Below are 19177 nucleotides of genomic sequence, written 5' to 3' on the forward strand. Positions count from 1 at the left end.
CGTTGTTGATCTTACAAAGTAGCATCTGTGTTAGTTTTTCTAGCTTGTGTTAAGTCTGTTCTTCCCGCAGGCAAGTCCTCTCTGTCCACTACCCCCCCACCCACCTCACTGGTGTAGTGTGAATTGTTTTAACCTGCAGTGCTGCATGCACAAAACACATGTAGAGTGGTTCATCATGCTGGGGGCAGTTTTTATTGAGGTGGAGCCAGCATCGCCTTCCACTGTGGATCTCTTGGCTAAAACGGGGGAAAATCAGCATTTTGACATGCATCTCCCTGTGTTATCTGTGATCCTGGGTGACGTTTGCATCTGCATTTGCTTGTGTTTTGTCTATTTGCATGTGTTTTCTCAAGTAACAGCGTATTGAGCTCTTCCAGACCCACTACATGTAATCCCAGGCCTCCATCTCCATACAGGTGGAGCTTGGTGGTGCACTGCAGCAGTCTGCTTTACAAGAGGCTCCCTCCAAAGTGGACCTCAGCCATCTGCCCGCACAGGCCACAGAGATGAAACGGGCTAATTGCATTTGGACTTTGAAAATCCACAGTCCACGGCTCGGCATGCAGCCACCGGTTCCACAGCCGAGCAGGAGGGAACAACCACCCCACTGTTGATATGAAAACACTTAACACCTATTACACATGCTCATGCTTACACAACAAACACGCTCTCTCTCTCAATAATCCCTGTATTTCCTGAAGCTGACATGGAACTGTACCATCCATTCACGTGTGTCCTTTTAACCCGGCTTCTTTGAAACCCAGCCCTCGGACTTAGACCCTGATTTCCTCCCGCCGACAGATGTGAACACATGCTCGCACATGGAGAGGCCCTGGAGCCGCATCGCTCCTTCCCCTCTATCCACCGCGTTCCCGTTCGCAGCACGTGAAACAGTGCGCTGCTCCTTCATGGATCAGTGCTGCGTAAATCTGGGACAAAAGGAGGAAGGAAAAAAAAATAGGGAGGCACATGGCAGTGGGATGCTGTGTGCAATTACTGCTAATGATATGCCTCCATGCAAGCTGTGGCCATAATTACTTTGGAAGAAGCCTGGCCTGTCTGAGCTCTGTGTGAGGGGATACTCGCAGGAACAGGCGCAGCACTTTCTTAGCCTCGGCTAAGAAAGCAAACCTGTCTTGACATTGTTCAGACAGCGTGTCTGCTCCCACAGATTAGGCTTGTTGGGTGGTCCCGTGTGAGGAGCAGCACGATGCGGATGTTAATGAAATGATCCTCTGGAGCTCGGCTAAAAGTTGGACTAATTCAGTAGGGTGTGGTGCAGCCGATTGGTTGAATTCAACGTTGGCTAATTGTCTAATTCACCCATCAAAGGAAACTGATGGAGGGAAAAGAAGTTCATATTGGTCAAAAACAATTTTAATAGTTTTTGAATTATATATGAAACATTTGAGGTATTTTTAGAAAAATCTAAAAGTTGCGGTATTTGTCTCATAATTTTGACTTTTTAAAATCTCATATCTTACCACACACGTTTCATATTTGGACTCATGAGGCGTAAAATGTCATGTATTACAAACGAGTCGGTGTAGTTTATTTGCCACAGTGGACACCTTTGCTGTGGTGTGCGATAGTGTTCTCCCTCAAAGCGTTACAGTCATGATGAAAATGAAAACCATGCAGCCTGGCGTGTCTGTCTTTATTTGACGTGCTCCACCTGTCCCTGGGGTTGCTAGGCAAATGGCACGGTGGCTTCAAAAACAGGGCTTTGGCGCGTCTCCAGGGCTGTGAATGGGAGAGCTGTCTCTTCCTTTGTCCTTGATGCCTCAGAGTCATTTCTCACTCCTGTCATCTGTATCGACAGCTAAAGTTTGCTGGCCAGGCTTTTTTAAGTTGGATCATTATATTGACTAGGTTAACCATTTGGGGTTTGATCGCTTCAGTCTCTCATTTGCATTCAGCAGCAGCTTGCCTCCCTCTTTCTCTTCTTTTATAATCTAATAGGATAACAAACACCTTAGATAAAGCTCAAGTTATTTAATACCTTTTAGTTAAAAGGTGAAGAAAGCACTGAAATGTGTACAGTGTGTGTTTTCTGGCTGTCAGAGAGACTCTTATTCTGCTAAAAGGATATTACAGCATGAAGTTGTTCCTCAACAATAGCTGGATCATGCAATTTTCGAGTTTATCTCGCCAAATATGTACACAATTCCCAGAAGGAAAGCAACATCTATGTCTCATGGATCTGGGTGCAGCTCTACTTGACGATTTACATGACTGCCCGGGGGTCAAGCCACGTGACCTGGGTAATCACACTTAGGTCTCAGACAGGAAATGGCTGTCGCTTATGATGGAATTGAAACCTTTAAATAGTCTGCATTCGCCTGTCACGTCTCTCTTCCGACTCGTCCGGCCACACAGGGATTCCACAAATATTAACACGGAGTGGACAGATTGAGCAAGCACCAGGACTTTCTTTGTTAGGGCTGTCTTTGTGTCAGTCTGCTCCACTTTGTGGTCGTCCGTGACCATGAGCATGCATGACTTCTTCACTGAATCTTCCAGGATGTGGCTGCGGCTCTTGCCCGGGCCAGAAGCAGCAGCCTCGGGCCTCCCCGAGCAGCTGTCAGCGGGCTCTAGAAACAGTAAGAGCCCTGCCCCCAATATCACTCGCCTGCCTGCTCCTAGTGCAGACACTATAGGGGGATGGGCACTCGTACAGACAGATGAAACGGAGAAATCATGAGCAATTCCTCAGCATCTCGCCATGAAGTTAGTTTTAAAGATGTAGGTGTGCACTCATCATTCGTTTGTCTTTATGTCTTTTTGTCTAATTGGCCTTTGTCTCAGCCCTGTGTGTCTTCCCATCTGTCCTCCTTTTTCTCCTCTTTCTCAACCTCCTGTTTACCACCTCCTCCATTGTCCTCATGACTACACTGGTGTTCTCGACTGAAACCACAGCCAGGCGAAATATCCTCCGGGGTTTTAAACCACCGGCGTGCCAGTGTCACCATAGGAAGGAAGAGAGTCCGTGGCGTCTGTGTGGAAAAACAAAACGTCAGGATAATGTAGACTAGTCTGACTAATGATTGTGTCAGCCTGTTGTGGCAGCTGCATGTATCAAGAATGATTATGTACTCGGTTAAGGAAATACAACATAGGAAGTAGAGCAGTGTAAGGGTCATGGTGGATTTATCAGTAGCTGACTGCAGTGAAAATGTTAAGATGTGAAATGAAGCACGAATGATGTTTGTCCTTGGGAAACAAGGAGAAGTAAGGTCGGTCACAGCTTCTGAAGCCTTAAACATGGCAAATCAAAGTTACACCACTGAGAGTGCCTGTGTTTGCCTGTCTGGGGATGTTTTGTTCCTTTAAGGTCTCTTTACATAATGCCCGCTTTGTTAGATAAAGAATCTGAAGGGGAAAGACAAGAAGAGATAAGAGCTCAGACGCCCTAGTGGTTATGAGTCATATGTGAACTGAAGACACAGTAACACTACAGGCTACATTTGAATGGATTTATTTAATGCACAGGGGTATGTTTAAGGTGCTGGGTATAGGGTGAAATTAGATGCGTTGAATTGTAGATTAAAAACATTAAACTGATATTATTAATATGGCCTGCGGTGTAGTTACTCAGGAACAAAGCATTAGTCTTTAGAATAAACTGAACAACTGAACTAATACAATAACATGAAGGCTTATAGACTCAACCTGTTGGACCCTCTTATGTGTATTACAATGGTTCCAAGTAGCTGTACACAAAAGGATTTATACTGCAAAAGTCATGCTTTAGTGGTACCCATCCGTCTGGTATTAGGTTAAACAAGTCAACACATAACACATGTGATTGCACCATCATTTACAAAAGAAGACACACCCTGTGAGTGTGGGGTTTTTTTTATAAGGAAACGCTGTATCTGCCACACCTTTGTGTTTGCCAAGCTCCTATGTCACAAATAGAACAGTTACACAGAGTATTATCGCAGCTGAATAATATTTTCAGGACACTGATTATGACATTGTTTACCCATTGTGAGTCGGGCGGCTTTGTTAGTGGTGTTTGTGGTACGTGGGCTTCTCCAAACACGTTTCAAAGTTCCTCAAAAATCAGGCACATTTCCGTTTTTTGCTGCACTAGCAGCATGGTAAGAACGATATTGGTCTGTGGAACAAATGATCAGCCCTTTGATCCTGACTGAACTAGACTAGCTGAACATTAAAAGAGACTTGCCATGAAATGAAACCTCTAAATTTGTGGTTTTACAAAAACCCTAAAGCACTCTCTTCAGTGGCAGTGAGATAAAGCAGGTGATAATGTAAAGGGCCATACTGAACCAATGCACGGGTTTAACTCCATTTGTTAACGTTGTGAATGGAGGGAACGCCAGTAACAGTCACATGAGCTGAATTCATCCTGTAAATGTGGTGTTTTGTAATGAGTCAAACCAGCAGGTGAGCAGATAAACGTAATTTAATGAAGGATTCACATATTAAGTGAATGACGTTTAACTAAGTAGGGTGTGTGTCAATAAAAATAAAAAAAAAACCTCCAGAGAGCTATGGAAGCATTGTAACATGCTGACACATTGCTGAAGCTGAAACGTGCGGGAGGCTCTTGTGTACGCGATCGAGTTGGGACAGTTTCTGGCACAAACTGCGATCTGGGTGTGTTAATATAATAAATGTAGCCTTTCAACCCAGCTGCCGTTGTTTCATCTCTCTGGTATTCTATCCGTCGTCAATCACAAGCATTCCTTACGTCCTGTTGTGGTATTTACCGCATCTGATTGTATGTTTTTCTGCTTTGGACGTTCAGCACTTTGTGTGTGCAGTGCACTGTAGCTGCTCTGGTCACGCTCGGATTAGGGATCAGGATCCTGAATGAGAAATGTGGCATGATATCTGTAAAAATGGATTAGGTAACTAGGTTTGTGCGTGTGTGTGTGTGTGTGTGTGTTCATCTTTGATTCTTCAAGTAATTCAGTTATCAGTGTGTTATTTGTGCATCTGTGTTCTATACCTGCACAAAACAAATATACTGTATGTAGATTTCTGCACGCTCTTTGTGTGTGTGTGTGTGTGTGTGTGTGTGTGTGTGTGTGCAGCCCGGCCCTGCAGCTATGCTGATCCCATCTGTGAACCCTGCCTCCTCACAGCTTGATCCCAGTTCCTCCATTGTCTCACTAATCCAGGACTATTAACATTGCAGCACCACAACAGGCGCTTATTGGGCTCCCAAAACTCTCTCCTCTGAACAGACTGCAATCTAATTAACTCGGAAGGGGAGGAGGAGGAGGAGGAAGGTTGAAGGGGCAAGTGTGTGTGCAAGGTTAACAGGATCCGGTGGATTAACACCTTTTGATAATGGGGCGAGGCTGGGTTGCTACAGGTGCCAAAATGAAAATGGCCTTAGTCAGGATCAGCACTTTATGGTGAGATTGTAAAACTGAGTGTCCATATGCTGCGTTTGCTGCATGCGACATCCAGTAGATCACACTCAGGGATCTATGTCACCAGATACAGGTCTAAAAGAAACTGTAGGAGGCAACTAAAATGTTTTATTTGTGCAGAATAAAGAGAGAGCTTGTTGCTTTTCAGAAAGCAGAGCGGTGCCACCATCATCTTATTTTGGTTTGGTTCGCGCTGATGTGTGAAAATGCCACAATGACTCTACTTGCACATCCCAGAAATTAACATGACAAACTATTTATTCACTACCCCAGTCTTTGTTCCAAGCTCAGATAAACAGGTTCATCTAGTTTTAGAAGAAGGAGAAGAAGAAGCAGCCTTTATTTGTCTTTGTATATGTCACATGTTACACTGAAATGTAATCTGCATTTAACCCACCCCCCTGGGGGCAGCAGTGAGCAGCCACATACAGCGCCGTGGGGGCTGGCGTGGAGTGTTTTAGCATGTAGGCCAGAGAAAACTGCCCAGGATTTGAAGACTCCAACCAAAACCACAGCGTGTTGGCAACAGAAAGAGAAAACAAGATCAGTATTCATGTCACTGATGGCAGCACAGAGTTGTTTGCGTCACCTTAGGTGGTGCTGTCAGTGTAAAGAAAAAATGTAAAGTTCGAAGCCAACGCCAAATCTGTTCTGTGTTTCGAAGACTGAAGGACCGACTCTCAGTCAGGAAAAAACTGGTTCCAGGCTGGTAGTGTGATGTAGTATTAACATTTGGACGACATGCAAACTGATGCTTTAAATCAACACAGGCTACACATGGGCATCATGTTGCGTGACTACATCCCTGGCTTTAGTTGTGTGACTCTGCTAAATCAAGTGGATACTCTCCACCAGCGTGTTGTCAGTCATAGCATTTCTGCTGGTTCTGCTGATTTCTTCAACATCCGTCGGTTCATCCTAGTATTGACATGAACAGATAAAAGCCTGAGGGGGGCTGTGGCCTTGCTGTGGACATAAATAGTCTAGTAGATAAAAATCAAATAATAAGACACGGGACAAGCACAACACAATTTACCTACAGTGCTTGGGGGGCTGTGCACATGGCCTTAGCTGGGCTCTGTGGGGGAAAGGAAAACAGATCAGTGCTCAGGTTGTGGTTAAGCTGAGGAGCTTACTTGCTTACTGTAAGTCAGAGCAGCTGAGTTTGCATAGCTTCCACTTCCTGGGGCCTGGGAACTGTTGATTCTTCTAGGAACATGTGGATCTGTGCTTTTGCCTCTGTGCGAGCTCACCACCGTGCACGTGAATTAAACCTGTGTGTGTGTGTGTGTGTGTGTGTTTTAGCAAAGACGCGAAAGCGAGTGAGTTTGCTTCAATGCACTCCCTGCCCTCCCTCATATTTAACATTCTTTGGCCTTGTATGGCAGATCAGCATCAGATGGTGCTCCAGGAGAGAATAATAACCGCAGCTCTCTAAAGCCTTCTGTGCGCCGCAGCCCTCTCTCTCCGCAGTGGGTAAAAGAAGCTGCTCATGCCATTCCACAGCTCTCACTTCACATGCAGCCCCACAGCTGGAAAAGCAGACTGACATCTGCAGCAGGGAGCGTGATAAACCCTTTGTTCCACACACACCCACTAAGGTAGCACGTGACACTGAAGAAATAAATCTTATTTCCTTCTTCTTTTTATTTATTTTGTTGTCTCTCTCTTTATGAATCCACACACTATGTGTCTTGATGACTCAGGGTTTCAGGCTTTGGTTTGTGGGCCGTGTTCCCATAGGGAGGAAATGCCAAAGTGTGCGTTCATACCCATAACTGCACTGTCATTATCTCCGTGTCCCCGTGTCAAGCGCGCAGGCATTTCAGCGTGGGTTCAGTATCACTCAGCCCTCATCAAGGACTCTCGCTTGTGCGGAACATCAGCATGAGTCCAGGCAACGGAAAGGCGAAGTGTACTTTGGAGATAACAAGTGAAATGTTTCTCTAATTGCTGCTTTGCGCCGCAGGGCGTCAAAGAAAGCTCATTTTTGGGGGGGCTTATTTCCCTCTGTTGCATTCTAGGAAATGGTTCTCTTGAAGGTCAGATATGATAATATAGCAATGCAGTTCTTGAAACTGTTGCAGGCAGCTCGCTTTTTGGTTATATGGCCTTAAAAAGCTGAGCTAAAATAGGGTGATGGCGCTTGTGAAGGCTGATAGTAACATTTCCTGACTCACATTACAACAGCTCATACCTTTAGATGTGTCACATCACATGTGATAACACTGTGGAAACTGTGGCACCATTTAAGAAACTTAAACTGCAACATGTACATTATGTTCAAATTTGAGTGGATCCAGTACAAAAATCAATCACAGCGGAAACATTAACGGTGTTTAAACACACCAAAGGTGACATTCAGCTGCCTTTCAGTAGCATTAAGAGCTTTAGTCGTCGCTCCAACATATCGACACATACACTGCCTGTCAGAGGTCAGTGTGCAGAGATGGGAATCTAATAATCATGTTATGTATATTACATGTAGGGACTAGAGAATACTTTTATATCATACTTTCCTACATACTATTTTAATGTATGCTGGCAAAGTGGTGCCTCTTCTGATATAATGTACATGTAATATTACTCAAAACTGTGACCTGTCACATGCTTCATGTGGGACAGACCTACCTTCCTGTGATGAGTAACATCTATCAAGATAAGTAGTGAATCAACTGTGGCACAAAGTTAAACTTTATATTTGGCAGACACAGAACCCTCCGGTTTTAGAGATAACCCATACAGCCAGCTACTTTTGGCTGGTTGGTGTTAGTTTGTTTGTGTCATTTTAACCGGACAGTCAGTCAGAGCTTGTAATACGATGTTTTAATTCAAACTGGAGAGCTTTTTTTATTCGATTTGATTTGATTTTGCTTCTACAGCTACCTCTCTGCTGAGTTTTACTGGCTACTGGCTAATACACTGTGTATTACTGTGTATCTCTGTTTATCAGAATGACCCCAGGACTAAAGGCTGCCGTAGGCTTCACTAAAGCTGATGGTATAGAGACCAGCTTGAAGGTATCGAAACTCCCAGAGAGTCAGAGAGCCAACACATTTTTTCCCCATGATTCCCCTGGGCCACGGTGGTATCTAATTGCCACCTCACTCTCTGACAGGTTTTCCACTCATCTCATCGACAGCTCACAGCTCCAGCTCAGAGTGACTCACTCACACACACACACACACACACACACACACACACACACACACACACACACACACCACCCCAGAATTATCAGCAGGGAAGAAATCAATGGCTTTCGCTGACAGACGAGCGCTGCACTGCATCACTGCCATCCGTCCAGTCAGGCCTTCAGACAGTTACACTGAACATTATGCTTCATGTCTTTGAACAAATCAGCCAGAGTCAACGTGAATCTGTGATTCACCCTTAATCGGAGCAGCGATTAATTACCCCCTAATTAAATCCGGCACAATCTGTGTTTAATTTGGTATCAGATGTGAAATAATTACGGCCCATGTTTCCCTCCACTACTGAGCTGAAATTGAATATCTCCATGTAATGCCCCCTGGTGCAACACTCTGCCGCCCACGACACACACACACACACACACACACACAGACGATGTGTACGTGAGCTCACGTTCAGTTGCACACTCACACTATAAGCGCCAGACATGACGAGGACCGTGATGGTAAAGTGATTCAGGATCTGAAGCACAACAACCTTTAGGACCAAATCAAAGGGAAACTATTTTGATGCCAACTGTGTGACTCATGCAGTGAACCGAGGTGAAACACAGAGAAACTGCATCGAGTTAGAGCTTCTCCTGCTTTATAATAGTTGGACTTCTTCTATAACACCCACGTGATTCGCTTTTCAGCTAACAGTGAACGTGAACAGCTTGGCCTTGGCAACAGCAAACAAGCAAAGTAGCTTAATATACAATCCTGTACATTGGATCTTTGCTGAGCTACATATATAACTTGTATAACATATACAACCTGTGCTTATGTCACATTTATTTGTTATCTAACATAAAATACAGGACGTTTAGGAGGGTTTTTTGTAATCACGATGATTCCGGGCGTGACTCTAGTGTAGTTTTGACTGTGTGTGTGTGTGTGTGTGTGTGTGTGTGTGTGTAGTATAAGGTGACAGTGCCAGGGACTATGTGGAAAGCAGGCCATGAATCAACAGGACGGAACGTACCGGAAGGACTGTGTCATTACCTTGATTGGATTAACCCTCCCCCTGAATTAGCCGCTCGACTTGTGACTCATCCCATGGACAGGCTGGATTGTTCTGTTACATTTGGGGACAAAAACACTCATCAGCATGCTCTAAAGTTCCCCCATGAAGTGTGATTTGCTCTTTATTAAATATAATTAGCATGAAACAGTGGATTAAATGGGTTCATGTTAGTATAAGTATTAATATATGTGGCCTAACCTTCACTATATCTGGCTGTTAGAAGATATCCAGATGACATTTAGCTGTTTTAATGTTGATTAATGATTAAATGACCTTGAATGCTCGGCTCAACCACTGTAAACTGTTCATTTTAAACAACAACCTACTGGCTTGTTCTGCATTTTACAGTATTATACAGTAGAGGAGTCATCTGTGTTGCTAATCTAAAAGTCAGTGTACAGTTATAAGGAAGAATCCCACAGAGCATTTACAGCCTTGGGTGGAGATGTTTATTCTCTAATAAAACCATCTCGGTGCTGACGTCTTTAAAATGAAAGATTAAGGCTTTCACAGTAAAGCTGTGAGAAAGTCACGTCTGCAGTGAGCCTGCTAATACGTGCACGTTCCTATTCTGTTTTTATTAGATGAATCTTTATATTAGAACCAGTGCAAATTGTTTCCAACGTTACAAAAACCCAGCTGTGTCATGATGTAGTCATCACAGCAGGGATGTATGACAATAACAGGAACATATTACATCAGTCATTAAAAGCTCGGCTCAATAGCTAGTTTATATATATATATATATATATATATATATATATATATATAGCCATACTACATGTATGCAGGCCAGTCTGTGTGTCCGTGGGCTCGTGCATGACTCATCCTGTAATAAAAAGTCACACTGGCTTTCTTAGAAACCGCCTGCTCAACCCATGGGTGTATTAAGGGACACCACAGCTGTAAATGTCTTCATATCGAGGACGTTCCACACGAAGGCAAACAAATCCACAAACCTGACCCGTCCACCTTGGGGTTAACGAGACGAGAAGCCAGCGGCTGCATCTAAAGGTGGACGGGTTACCTTTAGATGCAGCCGGTGGCTTCTCGTCTATTCAGTATTTACCGCTGAAGCTGTTTCAAGTTGGAATGGTAGTACAACTGAAACCCACAGCAGTGCTTTCTTGCGGCTCATGACCTCTTAAAATGAAACCGTGTCTATTCGTGACCCCTAACCGCAGATTATTGCCCAACGCAGAAGCCTGGAGAGGTAAAAATATCCTGGATGTCGCAAGACAAAAAAAGTCTGACACTAGAAAGAAAACATGAATATACTTCTGTGTGGTAGTGTTTTTCCTTTCTTATCTTTTCCATAGCTATATACACAAATATCTCACTAACTACCAGATGCTTTCCTTGGAGATTTGCACAGATGACTATGCTGCCCAGAGGACGAGTCCAAACAACATTTAGAAGCTGCAGCAGGTCACGGTCCAATAAAAATAAACTTCACATCTACATGATTTGCATAATATTTAGCATAAGCATTATTGTACTTCCAGGGGTTGTAATAGCTACTGATTCTTCCTCTCGCTGCACAGTAAGTCTTGTGGTTTGAGTAAAATGCAGATAGACCGACATGAAACATACATTCATGTTCCAGTCATGATTATTAATCAGCTGGAATGGGTTGGTACCAACTAACAGATCTCTGCCTTCATGTATTTTCTTTATTTTAATTAATGTCGGCTTGAGTAATCATATTTATTTGGTTTACCGGGTGCCTCCATGCTTTTTTCTTGTCTCGTGTTTACTGCTACGCTAAGCGCCAGGGTCTTTTTACACTCCACTTCCCAAATGTCATCTGTCAATCAAAGTGTATTTACAACGTGACGTCTTATTTCGTAGACCGTCCATTAAAACGCTGTGGAGCTTTTTTCCTCTTTCCACTGCAGCATTTCCAGTATTTCAATCTGAATTCCTCACATTACTGAAGACTGATAAATGGATACGTTTTAATCACAGCTCCGGATTCCTGCTTTGCTTCTTTGCCTTTATTGACAAGTCTCTGCTTTTAGGTGACAGCAGGTTATGGGGAGAGGTAATGGTGTGGAAAGCTGCGCTGGAGGAGAGGGCGAGGGCGATGGGGGAGCCGTGACAGCTGTCACACAAAAACAAACGCCTCCCTCTGTGAATGGACACTCAGAGATGAGGGGTGAGGGGGGTCGTGGTGGTGGGGTGGGGGGGTACCTCCTTCACAACACAGCTGCCACAGGCCTGTCACTCAGGATGTTATCGTGCCCCCTCATCTGGACTGGATAGTGGGTTTCTGGTCAGACATCTCCACAGTGACTCCTGGGTACCACCCACCACTGAAGTGACCACCGGCAAAAGCTGTTTAAGTTGCTTTTAACTTATATCTCTTAAAAACACACACAAAAGTGTCCTGGGGATCATTTTTGTGTAAGTGACTATTGAATGACCAGGTCATTAGATCATGGTAGACTGACTAAATGAAACAAACTACAACAAGGGGCACGGCAGCAACCAATTAGTGTTCTAGAGTGTTCTCACAATTACAACTCAAGGTCCTTTGTTGTGTAATGAATAAACTTTAAATAAGTCCAACACTGCCACCCAGTGGTGATGGACGTGTAACTGAAGAGTCAATAACAACTTGTCAATTACAGTACAGAGCGCCTATTAATATAATAACTCCATGAATCAAAGACAGTCAAGCAAATCAAGAGCTCGAGAGCGCTACTGTGCACAAGACTAGATGTGATGTAACACAAACTGATCTGCATGCAGAATACTTTGTGTTACTAATATTGTTTGTGTACGTCCGCTGGCTTCACTTGTCTTTCTGATATGCTTTTATATCATTTAAGTTTCTTCGAGGTTGTCTCATATACGGTCCCATTCAAAAGTATTCGAACAGCAAGGCCGGTCGAGCAGTGTTCGCTGTGCTCTGAAGATGTCTGGGTTTAAAATCAGAGAATGACAGAGTGCACTGGTAACCTTTGTGGTTTGTGCACATGCTACGACCACAAGATTTGTGGGGGACTGTATTACAACAGTGTCGGTTTCCTGGCCTTCAATATGAGACGAGTGTTAATATTTGTTAATAACCCACACTTGAAGGTCACACAGCAACTAAGAGAAAATCGACTAATTTCAGCAGAAAAGTTTAAAATATCACCAACACCGAAAAACAGAATGACCACAAACAACTGGAAAAAAGAAATACAAAAAAAGAAGCTAAGAATGAGGAGAAAACGATGTGACAGCAACATTCGTGGTGATTTTGTGTCTTTTTCAATCTGAAGGTGCAACATGGAAGGGGTGGAGACTTTTTATCTCTCTGTGTCCAGGGGCCCTTTATTTCAGCCCGTGCTTGAGGGACCCATCTGTTTACTTTAACAGATTAACACCCTTCAAGAATCTGGAATAACCCCTTTTATTTCAAACTGGGACCAAACCAGCTGTGGTATGTTATCTGTGACTGAATGAGCTGAGTATTAAAGTTAGATGGGCTGGGGACTGTAATGGACTGTTTCTTTGTATAAAACAGATTCTGTGCTGAATGAAGTTTCAAGTCAAGTCCACTTTTATTGCTTTAAAATCATTAAGGAGCTTCCTATGGAGAGAATTTTGCCTGGCATAATGTCTAATAATCTTTTATACAGTTCAGGCATATAACTAAGAAGACTCATTCAAATCATGGAGTCCACATTATAACTGACCAAACAACATGCAGTAAAAAATACCAACACTTCAGAGAGTATTACAGATGTCAGAGCCTTCAATTAGCAGCAGTTTCATTTGGTTAAAAAAGGACTTCCTCAACGTCAAACTGCAACAAAACACAGTGATGAAGATGGATACAAGGTATGTGCAGTATTGAGCTACAAGAATAGTTAGATGAAAGAAAAACTTTGAAAACCAAGTTAAAACCAGTATATAATAATACTACTAATAATGATAATGACAAGAGCAAAGTCGTCCTCAAATAGGTCTTACAGGTGTCATACCCCTGTCACATGTCATTACAGCACTGTTAAATTAGCCTTGACCTCTAGTGCCATCTCCTGGAAATAAACAAGGATTGCACATCTCTTATATTTTGTTAATAATCTTTCTTTCTTTCATTTACTATTATCTTGTTCACATGAATCTGTATTTTAAAGGAGGGATTTAATCCTTCCCCCTTCTTCTTCTTCTACAGTCCCAGGGAGCCGCACTGCTACAAGCTACATAAACAGGTCATACAAGGAAGCTCAGTTAGGATCATGAAAGCAAACATCTGTCTGTCACAAGGTGGAACAATTTCATCATTTTCAGTCTGGCTGGGGGCCACCAGTTGATGTCAATTAAGCCCCACTCTGCCGGGACATTTACATAAGGCTCTGGAGAGCAGCACAGAGCACGGTTTGTTTCCCATTTTGGCAGCGGCCGTTTCCTAGATACACACAGGCCTGTTTTCAGCACCTTCACGAGCTTTGTGTTTGACAAGCAGCAAAAAAAGGGGCTTAATCCCCTCAGTTTATATTTAGTCCAGTTGCCCTAATACAAGATTCTGAAACACGGGGTCGTTGGTTTGATAGATTGCCAGTTATGGTTTGAATGAATGGAGGAACGAGTGGGAGAGGTGATCTTGGCTCTGAGCAGGGCAGCCGCCTCTGTTCTTTGGTTGCTAAAATGAAAATGTTGTTTTTAGCTGGGCAAATGGCTTCAGGCCTGTGACGCACAAGTATTTCTGAGACCCTATTTACTGAACTGGCCTGCGATACAAGGCAGCTTTGTGACAGAAGATATCATCATTCAGCTATTTAGTCTCTCTGTTCGTGTGTGTGCGTGTGTGCGTGTGTGTGTGTGTGTGTGTGTTTTCAGTGTATCCCCTCTAGATGGCGGTGGTACAGGAAGGATCATAGCATGCAATAGCGTGTGATATCATATGACTGATTACAGTTATGAAAGGAAACGTTTGGATGTGTTTGTTTTGAAATAAAGTGAACTAATAATCAATCAATAATCATTTCAACTAAACAAATAACTTCAGCACTAAGAGGCGTGCTAAAAGACTTAATCTAAAGAGAGGTCATACAAGGAATATGAGAGAAAGGGGGCGGGGTTTTAAGAAAAATACCCTTTAAAGATGCACCCATGGAGATTTTGTCCAAAATAAACAAATCATTGTTCTGCACAATGTCTGCACAGCTCCAACAAGACTCACCCACTTTCTCATAACACAAAATCATTTGATCCATGTTTATATATTATTTAATAATCAACTAGTGCGCCTTTAACACTGCTGTAGAGTTTGGCTTCATATAAGCTGTTTGCTATTTTAACAACAGACAATGTTAGAAGGTAGCAGGTGAAGAAAGTGGACAAGTAAGATGCAAAATAATCACATATGTTTCCCAAAAGTTGGTTGAGAGGAAACAGAATTAAAGTGAGAGGTGAAGTTTTAGGTTGATAGAAATGCTGCTAACGTTGCTCCTTGTCTACTGTGTAAACTGTGACAACATGTTTGACATGTTTCTCAGATGAATTTAAAAGAGTTTGTTAGACATATTAGGTTACTCTAGAATTTAAAATCGTATGAACACTGAGTCAAAGCTGGGACAGTGCTACCACTCAGGGCCCCTGGAACTAAAAATGATTTAGGCCATCAGCAGCCTCTTTCAGAAAATAACTGACCTTTATCCCAGTAGAATAATGTGATCCAAATTAATTGGTAAGGGAGGATAAATTAGAATGGGGCGATATTATAAAGCACCCACTGGGAGCTCCAAAATAGGCTCTCTCTCAGTGGGAGCTTCTCTGGCTGAGAGAGGGAGGCGGAGAAATATGCCAGAGATTTAAGGGTACAGTCCAGGCAGAAAAGACAAACTTTGTGAAGGGACCCAGCTGAAATAAAGTGACAGGATTAACTGAAGCTTCCAGTGTGGGAAAACAGACTTTTAATGGCCACTTTGTGTCCTTGGATTTTCTGTATTTCCCCCGGTTCTCAGCTCATTTTCTTATGTGATGATCACGATGAATCAGACAGAACAGTAATTACTTAAAACTAGGTTATTATGATAATTTGTCATGAATCAAAAAGCTCTGAAAACCCAACGTGCACTATTTAGCAGCACCAAATAAAGTCAAAAGCCAAAGAGGCAGATGTTTACAGTCATTTGAAAGCTAAAATTAATTCTCTAAATTAACATATAATGAATTAGGAAAGCAGCATTTTTAAAAACGACGTGTGTAATGAAATGATTCTACCTTTCAGAGATCTAGAAGTAATTTAATAAACCTATGAGCTTTAGATTATTTAATTCTATAACACCAGGTGAGATGACGTCAGCAGGGAGGACAGGTTCTTCTCATCTGAAAAACACTGAAGCTCATTTGCATTTATTAAGGGCTTCAGCTGAAAAACATTGAGAACATGGACTGGATGTGCCTTTAAACACGCTACATTTACAAGGAATCATTTACAATATATAGAAACAATACATTTAAAAAAACTGGTGCGTTTTTTCTACAAATAAAATCTGAAAATTACATTCATAATACATAGGAAAATCTAGAATGGCAGTGTAGTTTATGTGCACCAGGAGGTTTTAAGTTTCCACACGCTTGTCATCCCTCTGCCAAGGTTGAACTAATATAGTCTCTAACAGAATGTCACAGACTCTGTAAAAGCTTCGGCTAATAGAAATTATGATTCACTAAAGGAAACATATGGGAGCTTTGTTCAAGCAATCTGAAATTACTGCAAACATTTTCATTTGAATGATATGAAAATATGTCAGACTTATATAAATTGTCCCCTGAGTGACTCAGAGGTAAGATTTCATCCGCACGTGGTTCAGCTATCTTTAAACAACACAAATGTGCACGCAGACCTCCACCCTTCCACCAATGAAACCTTTTTTTCTCATGGTAAATTCCCATGCTAACAAAGGAAGCTCTCTTGGGACACATACATCAAGTCTACACGATTCGTGAGCACGGCTGTAGATAAAACATCACGTTGGGCCAGTCTTAATACACCGTTACATGGCCCAATCCCTTTTTCTTAAGAGACATAAGATAGCCTGATTATTTCCAGGTTTGTCTATTTTTAGAAAGGCAAATTGAAGCAGTAGAGAGGCCGGGGTCAAAGTGCACATACTTGCTTGCAGTCAGGAATTCCAACATAATTTTTTCCATTACCCCGAGAGCAGGAGGAGGGGCTTCAGGCCTGTGCGTAGAACTGCTTTATCAGAAGACACACACACACACACACAAAATTCACTGGCCCCTCCTCACCTTCCCACTGTGGGATATCCTGCCTACAGTTAACGGTGTAGTATTTACTGACTCTCATGGAACACATTACCTGAATTGTTATCTGAGTGCACACAGACCTCCATACATATTTGTCCTGTTATTTTTAGGGCCATTTCCACTTGCTTTTCCTTCAGGCTTTTTGATTAACAGGAAGAAGCAGCAGTGTCCACAGAGCAACAGGACAGGTTGAATACTATTGCCTGGGAATTTTGTTTTTTGTTTTTTTTTCAGTTCATGTCTGTCCAATAACTATAAAGTTACTTTAGCTTAGCTTAGCATAAGGACTCAAAGCACCAGTCAAACTAATTGACAGCTCCCAGCGTGTTGTTTCCGTACCAAAACAACATTAGGCCTTGGTGGTTGAACATTATATTAAGTATTAACAAATATAATGTGCCTGAAATAATAACACCAAAAAAAATCTGATCTTTCATGTCTTCATTGAGAACAACCATGAAAACCTCATCGCTCAATTCTTTATACTGTTTGACCCCCCCCTTAGCAGTAATAACCTCAACTAGGCGCTTCCTGTAGCTGTGGATCAGACCCGCACATCATTCAGGAGGAATTTTAGCCCATTCCTCCAGACAGAACTGCTTTAGCTCTGTCATATTCTTTGGATGTCTCATGTGTGTGGCTCTCTTCAAGTTGTTCCATAGTATCTTTATTGGGTTGAAGTCTGGGCTATGACTTGGCCACTCCAAAAGGTGGATTTAGTTTTTCTGAAGCTATTCTGTTGTGTGTTTTGAGTCATTGTCCTGTTGCATCACCCAAATTCTTTAAAGTCCCCTTAATCACTGCAAACTGACCAGGCCCTGATGCACAGTAGGCCCAAATCATGATGTTTCCTCCACCATACTTTACGATTGGGATGATGTTCTCATGATGATATGCAGTGACTATTTTATACCAGATACAGGGCTGTGTGTTCTTTCTAAATAGTTCAATATAATTTCATCAGACCACTAAACATTTTGCTAATACTTCTGTAGAGTGTCAATGTGCTCTTTGGGAAACTTCAGGCATGCAGCAATTTTTGTTTAGTAGGCAGCAGCTTCCTTTGTGGTGTCCTGCCATAGACATCTTGCTAGTTCAATGCTTTGCCTACTGTAAAATCATGGGGTCATCTTGACTTGATGCCCACTTCTTGGTAGAGTAGCCACAGCCCCAAAGTGTCTCCATTTGTAGATTGTCTAACTGTAGACTGCTGAATTTCTAACGACTTTAAAATCACTTTGTAACTTTTTCCAGATCATATAAGCATATTCTTATTGTGTATAGCAAACTCAAAAAGTTAGAGGTTTATGTCAGTTAAATTAGCTCTACTCCACACCATCAAAAAAACATTTTTACTTATGTTAACACCTGACTCTAATTAGCTTTTTTGAGGTCAGTATTCCCATACTTTTTCCATATGCACTGTGAGGTTTTTCTCAATAAAGACATGAAAGATCAGGTATTTGTTTTGTGTTATTACTTTAGGCACATTATATTTGTTAATACTTTTGACTTAGATGAAGATCAGATCACATTTTATGACAAATTAATGCAGAAAACCATGGAATTCCAAAAGATTCACATACTTTTTACTTTTTGCTTACATATTTTTTCTTGCCACTGTATTTAAGACATGACTTTTGTGGGCTACTTTCTGATATTTCCCAAAATGTGGCTGTAGTTCATCTAAAGATTTGCTTTGTCATGCTTGCAGCGAGGCACCACCTTCATTTTCCACCCCTTGATCCTCTATCTGTCTCATCCTCAGTCCCTTCTTCCCTTCCTTCTTTTTCTGCCTATTAAGGACACCGCAAATGGTATTTTTTTTAAAGCTCTGTCTTCTTTCAGCCTCCCCCTGAGTAAAACTATTAGCTCTCAAACCCAGCAGGACTTTCTATAAGCATATACACGTTAGCTTTATGATAAACATCAGTCAGTCAGACCGAGAATGCTCCAGTGCAGGTGACACACCTTAAGTAACTCTATAGTGGGTCTCACCTCTGTGAAATTCTGCAAAGAAGAAGGTATGTAGTTTGTACTGTTTTCAAGGGCAGTTTGATGTGTTTTTAATTAGAACGCTGTACACACACAAAAGGCCTGCCGCTGATTTCTTGCCTCTTGAATGTTATCATTATCCTCTTTGTGTGTCAGAATGACTGATTGTGGAGATTCTGTGGCATATCATGTTCACACATGCAGAACATGTCGAGACGCCATATAAATAAACATACACTCATGCAAACGAGATCATGACATGGTTACAGACACAGAGTCTT

Source organism: Anabas testudineus, chromosome 15, assembly GCF_900324465.2.
Source record: "Anabas testudineus chromosome 15, fAnaTes1.2, whole genome shotgun sequence".
Classification (NCBI taxonomy): domain Eukaryota; kingdom Metazoa; phylum Chordata; class Actinopteri; order Anabantiformes; family Anabantidae; genus Anabas; species Anabas testudineus.